The sequence below is a fragment of the Pan troglodytes genome, chromosome 8, assembly GCF_028858775.2.
Source record: "Pan troglodytes isolate AG18354 chromosome 8, NHGRI_mPanTro3-v2.0_pri, whole genome shotgun sequence".
Classification (NCBI taxonomy): domain Eukaryota; kingdom Metazoa; phylum Chordata; class Mammalia; order Primates; family Hominidae; genus Pan; species Pan troglodytes.
The window spans coordinates 139,663,368-139,675,323 of record NC_072406.2 but is presented as its reverse complement, the minus strand read 5'-3'; positions in this window follow the sequence as shown (position 1 = coordinate 139,675,323).

Sequence of the window (11,956 nt, the reverse complement as noted above, 5' to 3'; positions counted from 1 at the left end):
AAAGCCTGAGTTCATATTGCTATTCCAATTCAAATTAAACATTATAGGGTTTTGTTTTTAACCTTTTAGACTTTATAGTTGTACTTCTTTTCCCATATCATGAATATCTTAGTTTCTAATAACATTAATGTATTTACTATTTACTTTATCCCACAATATAGATTAAACTGTTTCAAAATTACAATACCAATATAATTTCTACTCATGAAATCACTAAGGAACATTCAAACTTTCTTTGCTGTTCTTTTTGTTGAGGTGATAACTCTCACCATGTGCTGGCCATCTGGAGAGAGTCACATCCAAATGTGACCAGTGATAGCTCACTTCTGCAGATTTTTTTTTAACCAACTTGAAGTCTAGTTAGTTTCGTTGATTCTATTTGAATTTTCTTTTTAGATTTTCTTTTTTTTTTTGCCTTTTAGGATTAAATTTTACTTTTTGTATATATAAATCGTTTTCAGGATTCAAAGACTTGACTGTATAAAAGGTATTATTTGAGAATTCACGTTGCCTTTCTACCAGCCCCACCGTTAGTCCACTTTCCTGCCTCTGTGGGCAGCCACTTCCATTCATTTCTAGAAATTCTTGGGGGGTTTCTTTTAATTTTTCAAAAGTAGGCAAACACACGTATCATTTTTATTTCCTCTTACTTTTTATCCCCAAAGTAGTATTTTAGATATCCTGTTCTGTGCCTTGCTTTTTTTCATGGAACGACATATGCTTGACATCATTTCAAATCAATCCAGAGAGGTCTTCCTACTACGTTTTTTCATGGCTGCAGGCTCTGTCGTCATTTATTCAGCTAGTCTCTTGTTCATGGCATTGGGATTGATTCTAATTACCTGCTATTGCAAAAGGCGGCACAATTAATAAGCTTGACCACATGTGCTTTTGTATTTGTGGAAGTTTATTTTCAAGGTAGCTTTTTAGAAAGGAGATAGTCTGGTCAAGGACAGATACAGTAGGTTTGCTGGCTAACGCCACATTCCGCTGCACAGCATTCATATAATTGTGTGTTCCTACTGGAAATATATAAAAGCTTATCTGTCCACAGACTTTCCAACAGACTGTGTTTTACAATGTCTGCATTTTTTAAATGATGGGTAAAAAGTGACATTTCAGGGTAGTTTTAGTTATCTTTCTTTTTTTTTTTTTTTTTTTTTTGAGTCGGAATCTCGCTCTGTCGCCCAGGGTGGAGTGCAGTGGCACAATCCTGGCTCACTGCAAGCTCCGCCTCCCAGGTTCACGCCATTCTCCTGCCTCAGCCTCCCGAGTAGCTGGGACTACAGGCGCCCGCCACCATGCCCAGCTAATTTTTTGTATCTTTAGTAGAGACAGGGTTTCACCATGTTAGCCAGGATGGTCTCGATCTCCTGACCTTGTGATCCACCCACCTCAGCCTCCCAAAGTGCTGGGATTACAGGCATGAGCCACCGCACCCAGCCAGTTATCTTTCTCTTATCAGGACTGAGGCAGAGCCTATTTTTATATATCAAGTGGCCATTTACCTTTCTTTTAATCTAAACTCTGTGTTTGGCATCTATTTTCAAAATCAGGTTTATGAATCTTTTATTCTTGTTATTTTAGATAACTTTTTATATGCTAAGATATTAACCATTTGCCTTGGGTTTAAGATGGAAATGCTTTCTCCCAGAAAACACAGAAGTAGAATGTAAAAATCACATGAATTTTGAACATAAAATATGAAATGTAAAGAGCTTTCTTTCTTAGGATCCTTGGAGCCGTGGCTTTTGAGAGCATTGGAGAGGTAGGGCAGATTGTGCTTTCTAATTTGGACCTCGTTGTAATAAATGATAATAATAGCTACCATTTATTGAACACTTCTTATGAGCCTTGTGCTAAGCTAAGCACTTTATGTTAAATTCTCCCACCAACTCTATGAAGTAGGCAGTATGATTCCCTTTTTACCAGTGAGGGAACTGAGGCACACAGACAATTTAGGGCACATGTCCAAGGCCGCCCAGCTAGCAGAGGATGGCGATGGGATTTGAACCCCAGTTAATTTAACCCCTAACCTGAAGCCCTTAACCTCTGAGCTATTTGCCTCCTACTTCTAAAGGGAAGCCTTAGATCAGAATGACCATTTTCCAATAAAAGCACTTGCCAGAGTCCATCTGTGTTCACATAGCAGCAGCTTGCCCAAGCGTCATGGTGGAGAAGAGAAAAGGAACCACCCTTTGGGGAGCCAGAAACGTGGCCCTGGAGTTCAGAGGACAGCAAGCTGTCTTGAGAACTCAGACAAGGCCACGGTTCCCAGGTGATCTGGTGCTAAGGAGGATAAGGAGCTGTGGGGTCCGCGGGTCCAGCTGCGGCTGTGATTCCCTGAGCAAGGTCTTCCCCACAGAAGCATGTTCAGAGGTGGGGCACTGGAGGATCTGGAAGAGGATGAGATTTTGGGGGCTTTCCTTTTTCCTCTGTACATCCTTTATTGGGCCTCTTAGGGATGAAAAGCCAGGCCATGGGGCTAACCAGCCTGGTCTGAATCCTGCTTCCCCATTCTCTGTCTCTGGTCTTGTGCCTCTGACTTAATCCTGGGTATCTCAGTCTCCCCATTCATAACCGGTGGAAATAACACTGTCGCTTATGCTTCAATCGGTATAAATTATATCGATATAAATAGCCTCACACTGCTACCTGAATCATAGCAATTGGCCAATAAAGGCTTCTCATTATGTTTTTTTTAAATTTTGTTTTAATAAGTGAACTTTAAAATGTTGCATAGACTAGAGCAGCCACTGAAACACAGCTACCCTTCCCACCTGCCATTAGGCACAGTCCCCCTCCCCTGGAGGGTAAGAACGATGGCTCTTTCTCTTGACCACTGACGGGGTGTCCACACCTGTTCTTGCCCTCAGTTGTCACAGTCACCCAGGGCTGTGTGTGGGTATTGTTATTTTTATTCCTATTTTAAAAGTGATTTTCCCTCATCACAAAGGGTATGACTGGCAGACCCAGTTCTCCTGTTTCCAAAGCAAAGCTGACTCTAGATATTTAAGATCCATATTCATATCCCAAGATCATTTCCCAGGGTCTTATTTAGTGCTAGTCAGCGAGGCTCCGGGAAATGTACTTACGTTATCACATTTTATTCCATGTTGACAAAAATATGGAGGCAGGAAGCATTTTTGCCACTACACTGCAAGTTGGACTCCATTTTTATGAGAAAAACGAAGTCAGCAAAGCTGAGTGACTTGCCCAAGTGAAATAGCTAACAAGGGCAGGAGGTGGGATTTTAATCCTAGGTGGGCTAATCCCAAGTCTACTATTCGTTCTTCCTTTTTGCCATTTATTCATTTGTTGATTGAATAGTTTAGTGAATAATTTTAAGGCAAATAATGTTGCAGCCATCACTGCGATCATGAACTTGGCCAGTCACCCCCTTTCAACCCTAGACCCTTGCTTGCTCTAAAAGTCACCACTCTCTAATGTTTAAAGTAATCACATCCTTGGGAGCCCTTATGTTTTTGTCACCTGCATTATCTTCAGATATTACCATTTAATCTTGCCCATATTTTGAAACTTGATTTTTTTTAAGTTTTGAGTAATCCATATTCTTTTTTCTTTCCCTACAATTTATATGGAGAAGAACCCAGGCTGTTTGACTTAGAGTTTCCCATAGATTGGGCTTTGCTGATTGCAAGATCCTGGTGTGGTTCATCATGTTCCTGGGCCTCTATATTTCCTGGAACTTGTCAGCTGGATCTCAAAGCTGGGTCAGACTCAGGTTGGAACATTTTGGCAAGTCTACAGGTTGTGTTCTTTTATCAGGAGAAGAGAGGGTCTGATTTATGGTCTTTTTAAATGTTAGCAGCCATGTTGCTTAATGCCTGTATCCATTAATTCCCTGGGCGTTACAGAACACTGATGTTCTCATTCCATCATTTCATTTCATTCTATCATTTCATTTCACTAGAATAATTTTATTTAGTTAGTTAGTTATATATATATATATATTGAGATGGAGTCTCTCTCTCTTGCCCAGGCTGGAGTGCAGTGGCACATTCTCGGCTCACTGCAACCTCCGCCTCCCAGGTTCAAGCAATTCTCCTGCCTCAGCCTCCCTCATAGCTGGGATTACAGGGGCCACCGTGCCTGGCTAAATTTTTGTATTTTTAGTAGAGACAGAATTTCACTGTGTTGGCCAGGATGGTCTCGATCTACTGACCTCGTGATTCGCCTGCCTCAGCCTCCCAAAGTGCTGGAATTACAGGCATGAGCCACCACACCCAGCCTCACTGGAATAATTTTATAAGAAGATGCTTTCTTCTCCCACTGTTTGGTTATCAGTGGCATAGTTCTTAAAGAAAAGGCAAAATAAATGCTTGATTCTTTTCTCTATTTTTTCCCAGCTTCCAAGATAATGAATTGGTTCCTGTCATTTTCCAAAGGTGACAAGTTAATTGTTTAAAAAGTCATTGCAAATTCATAGATATAAACATATTTGTTGGAGTTCAATGCATTGCAATTCTCATTCATAACAAAGCCCTCTTTACTTGTTCCACGTTTGGCCAGAGGAATTAGTCTTACAAGCTTCCTTACTACATTACTCTGTTTTCACAGTGCTGATAAAGACATACCTGAGACTTGGCAATTTACAAAAGAAAGAGGTTTAATTGAACTTACAGTTCCACGCGGCTGGGGAAGCCTCACAATCATGGCCAAACGCAAAGAGAAGAAAGTCACGTCTTACATGAATAGCAGCAGGCAAGAGAGAGAACTTGTGTAGGGGAATTCCTCTTTTTAAAACCATCAGATCTTGTGAGACTTATTCACTGTCATGAGAAGAGCACAGGAAAGACCTACCTCCATGATTCAATTACCTCCCAGTAGGTCCCTCCCACAACACATGGGAATTCAAGATGAGATTTGGGTGGGGACACAGCAAACCATATCCCTTACTGTCTAGTATTATGTGATGTTCCAGATTCATCTTATACATCTCTTGCTCCAGACCTGGAATCAATTATTTCTCTAAGCTCTTGTTTCTTTTATTGGAAAGTGATATTTCAAGACCACAATCTGGGTTCTTACAATTTTCATTGCTACTGGATGTTCATAGTTACAATGGACAGAGTTGGGCCATATCAATAGATGATAGATAGACAGATAGATAGATAGATAGATTTCTCACTCCCCACTGCAAGTAAAAATAAAATAACTTGTAAGTTCATACTGATATTTTAAAATTACATTCAAAGTTACAGGGTTTTGAACTCTGTTACATTGAAATTCCCCCCGGCCTTTTTTTTACACTAAGAGTGTTGGTTCTAAAGGACAAAGGAGATGGTAAAATTAGAATACCTATAGTTACTCACTTGTTTCATCTTATTTACACATACTAGAGTCAGATGGTAATTATTCTGCAGTCAAATGATCTACCCCTCAGCTATACACCCTTGTTAGATGGTAAGTATTCTAATACTATCATCACCAGTCATCATCATTGAAAACATTTTAATTTTTTTATTTTGCTTATATTCTACCTATAGCCATTACACATTATGATATTTCCCTTTCAGCTTTTATTGAGTCTTCATTTACAAGGAAATATATATGTAACGCACACTGCCAGTCCTTAGGCTGAGACTCTCAGGTCATTTTGACTCTCCGAAGTATGTTCTTTACTAGTTCCTTAGGAAGATCTCACTTAAACAAGATTCCTTGAGTTTTTTACATTGGTAACCATTTACCTGTGCTCTTTGTACTTGAAGATAAACTTTGTCAGATGTAAAATCCTGACTTATATTTTCATTTCTTAAATATCTTAAATGTGCTACTTCATTTTCTTCTGGCACAAAATGTTCTGAAAAAAGAATCATCTGCTAATAATCTATGTTTATTTTCCTTTTAAATTGTATTTTCTTTTTTGGCTGTATATCCAGAGGATTTTTCCTTTTTAAAAAAAAATAAGTGTAGTGATTTCACTGGAATGTATCTTCTTATTGGTTGTTCTGTGTTGATATTCTCAGGCAAATAGTGTGCTGCTTTGGCAAGTGGTTTTATATATCTTTATTTCAAGAAAGTTTCCTTGCATTAGAGTTTGTATTATTTATTCTATATCTTTCCTTCAGTTTTCTTCTTTAGGGACTACTCTTATCCGTTGGATCTTCTTTGTCTATCTTTAATCCTTTGTGCATTATCTTCAATTTAAAAAATATATATTTTTTATGCATTTCTTTTTTTTTTTAATTTTAAGACTGTATTTTTCACCTACTTTTTTTTTTTTTTTTTTTTTTTTTGAGATGGTATCTCGCTCTGTTGCCCAGGCTGGAGTGCAGTAGCACAATCCTGGCTCACTGCAACCTCTGCCTCCAGGGTTCAAGTGATTCTCCTGCCTCAGCCTCCTGAGTAGCTGGGACTACAGGCATGCACCACCACATCCAGCTAATTTTTTTTGTATTTTTAGTAGAGACGGGGTTTCACCATGTTGGTCAGGCTGGTCTCGAACTCCTGACCTCAAATCATCCACCCACCTTGGCCTCCCAAAGTGCTGGGATTGCAGGCATGAGCCACTGTGCCTGGCCTTCACCTACTATTTTTAATAAGACATTATTTGTTTGGTTATTTACTCTTGCATTCCTTCTAGTTTAATGCTAATTTCTAATTACGTTTTAAAGTTTGTATTTCTAATTGTTTTTTGAGTTCTGTTACCTCATTCCGAGTTTTTCTAGTTCTGATTTATATTGTTCTTTTGTGCCATGTGTTGTTTTCTTAATGTCTTAGCACATTTTGAAATGGTTTTCTTTTTTCTTAGTATGGCTTTTTGGAGTGCTTTCATGGTGGGGAGGTTACTCTGCTCCGTAATATATTTTTCCTTACTGTACCTTGGCATGGGATTTGATCTTGATAGTAATCTGTTGTCATTCTTTACATGAAGTTAGTTTTTCTGAACTTCTAGAAGGTGGCTTGTTCCAATACAGCTTTTCTAACTTCTGCTGTTTTCATATGGTGTTCAAATACCACTGCTTACTTTTTGATATTTCCTGGCTCTGTGTCCTCCACGTCTACAATTTTATCTCACTTTCTATTTCTATTATCCCTGGCTCCCTTTCCTGCTCAATTTTGATTGCACTTCTAACAGCATATTCTCTATTTGAAGCTCTGTCCTAGAGGTTCCTAAGAGTCAGTTTCAAGATTCATCAGAGCTAGATAGCCTCAGATTCTTCTTAATCCCTGTCTCTTGCCATTGCTCATTATTGGAACAAGCCAAATCTCTCCACATTTCAACCACTGTTCTCAGATTTTCACACTGTGCTTACCCATGAATACCTGCTGACCATGTTGGGGTCCCCCTGTTCTCAAGTCTTCCTTCCACTTTCTCCCATACTGACTCCAAAAGTCTGGCAACCACTGGAGATTTTTCTCCATTCGCTTGCATTTTTGAAATTGCAGGAATACCTTGTTATCTAGTTTTCCTGTAAATTTTGTCCATGGGTTTTGATTTGCTATGTAGTTGCTCTATGTGTTTTTATGTGGAGAGTCTGGAAAATTCAAAAGCTATGTCCCCGACAGCTTCTCTGAACTGCATTCTTTCTTTCGAAAAAAAAAAGAAATTATACATTATTTAAAATGCATAAAAATGTAGAGAATAAGATAAATATTGTACAATCACCATCCTGCTTAAGAAGTAAAGCATCACAAATATAGTAGAAACCTGCCGGGGATCCCTCTTCAATCACTTTCCATAGCTCACCATACCAATCCTCACCACTCCCCAGAGGCAGCCAGTCATTGATGAACAAGTCGTGGTATATTCACGGAATGGAATATACAGCTTTTTTTGAAAAGGAATTGCTTAAACCACGGGTATCCACCTAGATAGATTTCAAGAACTCCCGTGCTCTTTCCACAATCAAATGCACATTTCTATATATATAGATAGATAGATATACATTAAATATATATATTTTTTATATATTTTATATGTGTGTGTATATATATATATATATATATATTTTTTTTTTTTTTTTTTTTTTTGAGATGGAGTCTCGCTCTGTCGCCCAGGCTGGAGTGCAGTGGCGCGATCTCGGCTCACCGCAAGCTCCGCCTCCCGGGTTCACGCCATTCTCCTGCCTCAGCCTCCCGAGTAGCTGGGACTACAGGCACCCGCCACCACGCCCGGATAACTTTTTGTCTTTTTAGTAGAGACGGGGTTTCACCGTGTTAGCCAGGATGTTCCCAATCTCCTGACCTCGTGATCCGCCCGCCTCGGCCTCCCAAAGTGCTGAGATTACAGGCGTGAGCCACCACACCTGGCCACACATTTCTATCTTAACTGGGCAGAATGTAGCTGCTTTTATATCTCATTCACTGAAAGTTCTGTCTGTCTGTGTGGGAAGCTGATGACCTTACCAGTGACCAGAAATTTCCACCAGGAAGTCCTTCCAGTGCCAGCTAATTCTTCTGTAGGCATTTTTCCCATTTGAAACACAGACTTCTCTTACACTTCATGGCTTGTAATTTTCACAGGTTAATATGCTTTGCACCAAGAAGAAACATAATTACTTTGCACTAAGCTGTAAGGAGCTGTACCAACTCAAGAACATAATTATTGCTGTGTTGTGAGCACAGTGGAGTTGATTCTTATTTGTAATCCTGAGTTATTATGCTGCAAGTCTGCAAAATTATTTAGACAGAAATAATTATACCCAATGTAGTCAGATTCAGAGAATCACAGATTGCAGTAAATTAGGAAGCCTGATCCTAAATATATATATTATGTTATCTTGTTTTCGCTCTCTCTTTCCCTGAGTCATTTATCCCTTTCCTTGCAAGTTTTTGATTCACTTAACTGCTTGTCTTTGAAGGTTTTTTTCTCTTTTCCTAGCATCTTTTAATAAGATGCAAATGATGAGCATCACAGGAAGCCAGTCCATCCTCGGCTGCCTGTCTTTTATGAGCGTATGTGATTGTGTAGTTCCTCACCCACACCCTGGACATCTACCCCCTACTCAGTCAAGCTTAGAGACTCACATAAAAAGCAATTATCAAACAACTTCTAACGTGGGCAAGCTCAACTCAGCAGTAAACCTTTAAGAGTTTGCAGGCCACGTGGTGCAATAGCAAGACCACTGGGCTTGGGCTGTTCCGAAAACCTGCATGTTTGTTCCATCACTTGCAGCCGGGCTAATTTGTGCAAATGCTTTTACTTTTCTGAACACCACTTTCTTTATCTGTAAAATGTAGTTGGCAAGATCAGCCCTACCTAATTCAGAGTGCACACTGTGTACTTTGTAAGGTATTGAATATGATTAAGGAAATCGACAAGCAAGACTTTTTTCTGGGATGACCTCAAAAGTCAGCAAAAGGCAACCAAATCGACATGCATTTGAACAGGGTTTTATTTAACTCAGTTTTTCTCAATGCTGGCTGTTCTAGAATCTTCTAAGAAAGCTCTAAATGATGAGGAATGCCTTGGCTTCACCACAGGGATTCTGACTTAAGTGGTTTGGAAAGAGGGCAAAGCGCTGTTTTTAAAAAGCTGCTGCAGGTGGTTGTAATGTGCACTCAAGACCGAGATGCTTTGACTGCTTGGCTCAGCTCTAAGGTGATCTAACTTTTACCTTGCCGTGATTTAATCCTCTTTAAAAGTATTGCTGACCCTGCTGCTGGTTTTGAATAATTATAAATTTGTGCTCCCCAAATACAGTTCTGCTAAGAATCATCCCAAAAGGTATTTAAAAGTGGAGATTTCTACACAAGCCTAGGTCTACTGAATCAGAATCTCTAGGAGCAAAGACCAGAAATCTGAGTCTTTTTAATAAGCACCACAGCTATAAATGATTATCTAAATGCCAGCAGGGCCTGTTTCGCTATTTGTGGAGGGATTGTTTATCAAGAAGAAAAATGAGCTCAGATCTAGGTTTCTCCTTTGAAAACCAAACAATGTAGATGAAATTGAGCGGGCTAACTGAGTCCATGCTAAGTCATTTTATATCTCATTTTCTTCCAAGAATCTTTCCTTATTTAATGTGGCTTTATTGAACACCTGAGTACCTACACTGTGCAGACACCTTGCAGGTCCTTGCCAGAAAACATCAGTAAATCAGGTATGACCTTTTCCTCATAGGAGCCTGATGGAGAATTAGTGATCAAAGAACATTGGAAATATTCTTACATTTTTTTTTCGTTTGGGGGATTTTCAGAATAAATAAACACATAAAACATTTTTAATTTCTTGAAAATGCATATTGTTTGATGCTTCCATATATCTCTAGTTCTGAGCAGTGTGGAGTCACTTTTCTAGCCATGATGAGCTTAAAGCATCCACCTCACTGAATCCCAAAGAACGCCGCTTCCTGTCATCTAATCTGCACATCCAAAGGCGGAAGTGCATGATTACTGTGTGGGCGCCGTCTACCTCTGCTCTCCTGAGAGTTATGGAGGAAATGCTCTCATCAACACTCCTTTTGCAAATGCTCCAGCTGCACGAAGGGTTGACTTACGTCCATCCTTTCAAGTCATCTTCTAAAGAGCCAAGATCGCAAGGAAAAAGAGAAGGAAAATTTTACTTTACAGAAAATGTTTTAGTAAATGAGAATCTGTAACAACGTTTTAAATATCAAATCTGATCTTCCCTTGCAATATAACACTGGAAAAACTTGTGGTATTTGCAAAGGGGTTACAAGATTACAGCAAGGCCATCGCGGTCATTCATGAGATGCCCAAGTCCTTTTTAAGAACAAGCTTATGTGACCAGGTGTTAAAAGCAGTCCAGTTCACTGCTCTCTCCCAAATTTTGGATTTTAATGAATCTCAGCTATCTAAGACTGAGCTAATGGCCCAAAAGATAATCATTCATTCATTCATTCATTCAACTAATATGTGTCCTGTATGCCAGCCCTCATTACAGGGTATAGCAGAGGGTTGCCTTCACTCAGCATTCCTGCTTCTGAATGTGTACTGAGGCAGAAGCATTGGGCCCTGTGCTAGGAGTCTCCGTAAGTCAACCCTTGAGTTCACCCTCCAAGGGAGATACAGGTGTGAGGTTTATAGTGTGCTTGGGTATGGCAGACAGAAAAAGGTTAAAATCCTGGTCTAGCCATTTACTCTGCAGTCTTAAAAAAGTGACTGATCACTTTAAAGGTCAGTGCCCTCATTTGCAAAATGGATATAATAAAAGTGTCAGGATGTCTTCCTCATAAGGTGCTGTGAGGATTCCATAAGGCTGTGCATGTAATGTGTGTAGCACAGCATCAGGCTCAAGGTGAATGTTCCATAAATATAGCTTCCTCGTTCTGATCTTTTTACAGGAGCCTGAAAGCCACAGAGTCTCTGGAGAATGGTCAGTATCCCCAGGTGATCACAGTTCAGGTGACAAATAGGTTTCATCACTCCTGCCAACTCCAGCTGATTGACAGGACATTCCAGGAGAACTATTCAAAGAAGAAATAATTTTTGAATATTGTATTGAGGTTGACATTTGATGTCTCAGAAAAGGAATTGCTTAAAACCTGAGTCTAGTGGACCACAGAAGTTGTTTCCTGTGGTTTCTTCAGACTTTTTTATTTTCTGAGTAGATTTGGGACAGAAGTGTATGGCAAGCTCTAGAAACTTCAGCCATCTAGGAAAGCATCCTACCTCTTTTTCCTCCCAATTATCATTCTCCCTTTGTAGGTGCTTGATTTGTTGGAGATAATGATAGGTGAATGAAATCAATTACAAGTTTTTCGTGTTGAGATTCCCGTGTGAACAATGAGTACGGGAACCACAAGGTAGCAACAGACCCTGTCCCCACTGCCATCTTCTCTGGGAGTGTTTCTTGGTACATCTGTCAGGCAGGTGATGGGAGCAGGTAGGGAGAGGAGATCAGCCTTCCAAGGTTTGCCCGTGGTTCTGTCTCTAAAGTTGCCGTTAACTGAAACCCATGAGGGAGGGCTCAGGGGATGTACCTCTGAGTATCAAGCAGCCCCTCCCAAGTATCCTCATATGCCAT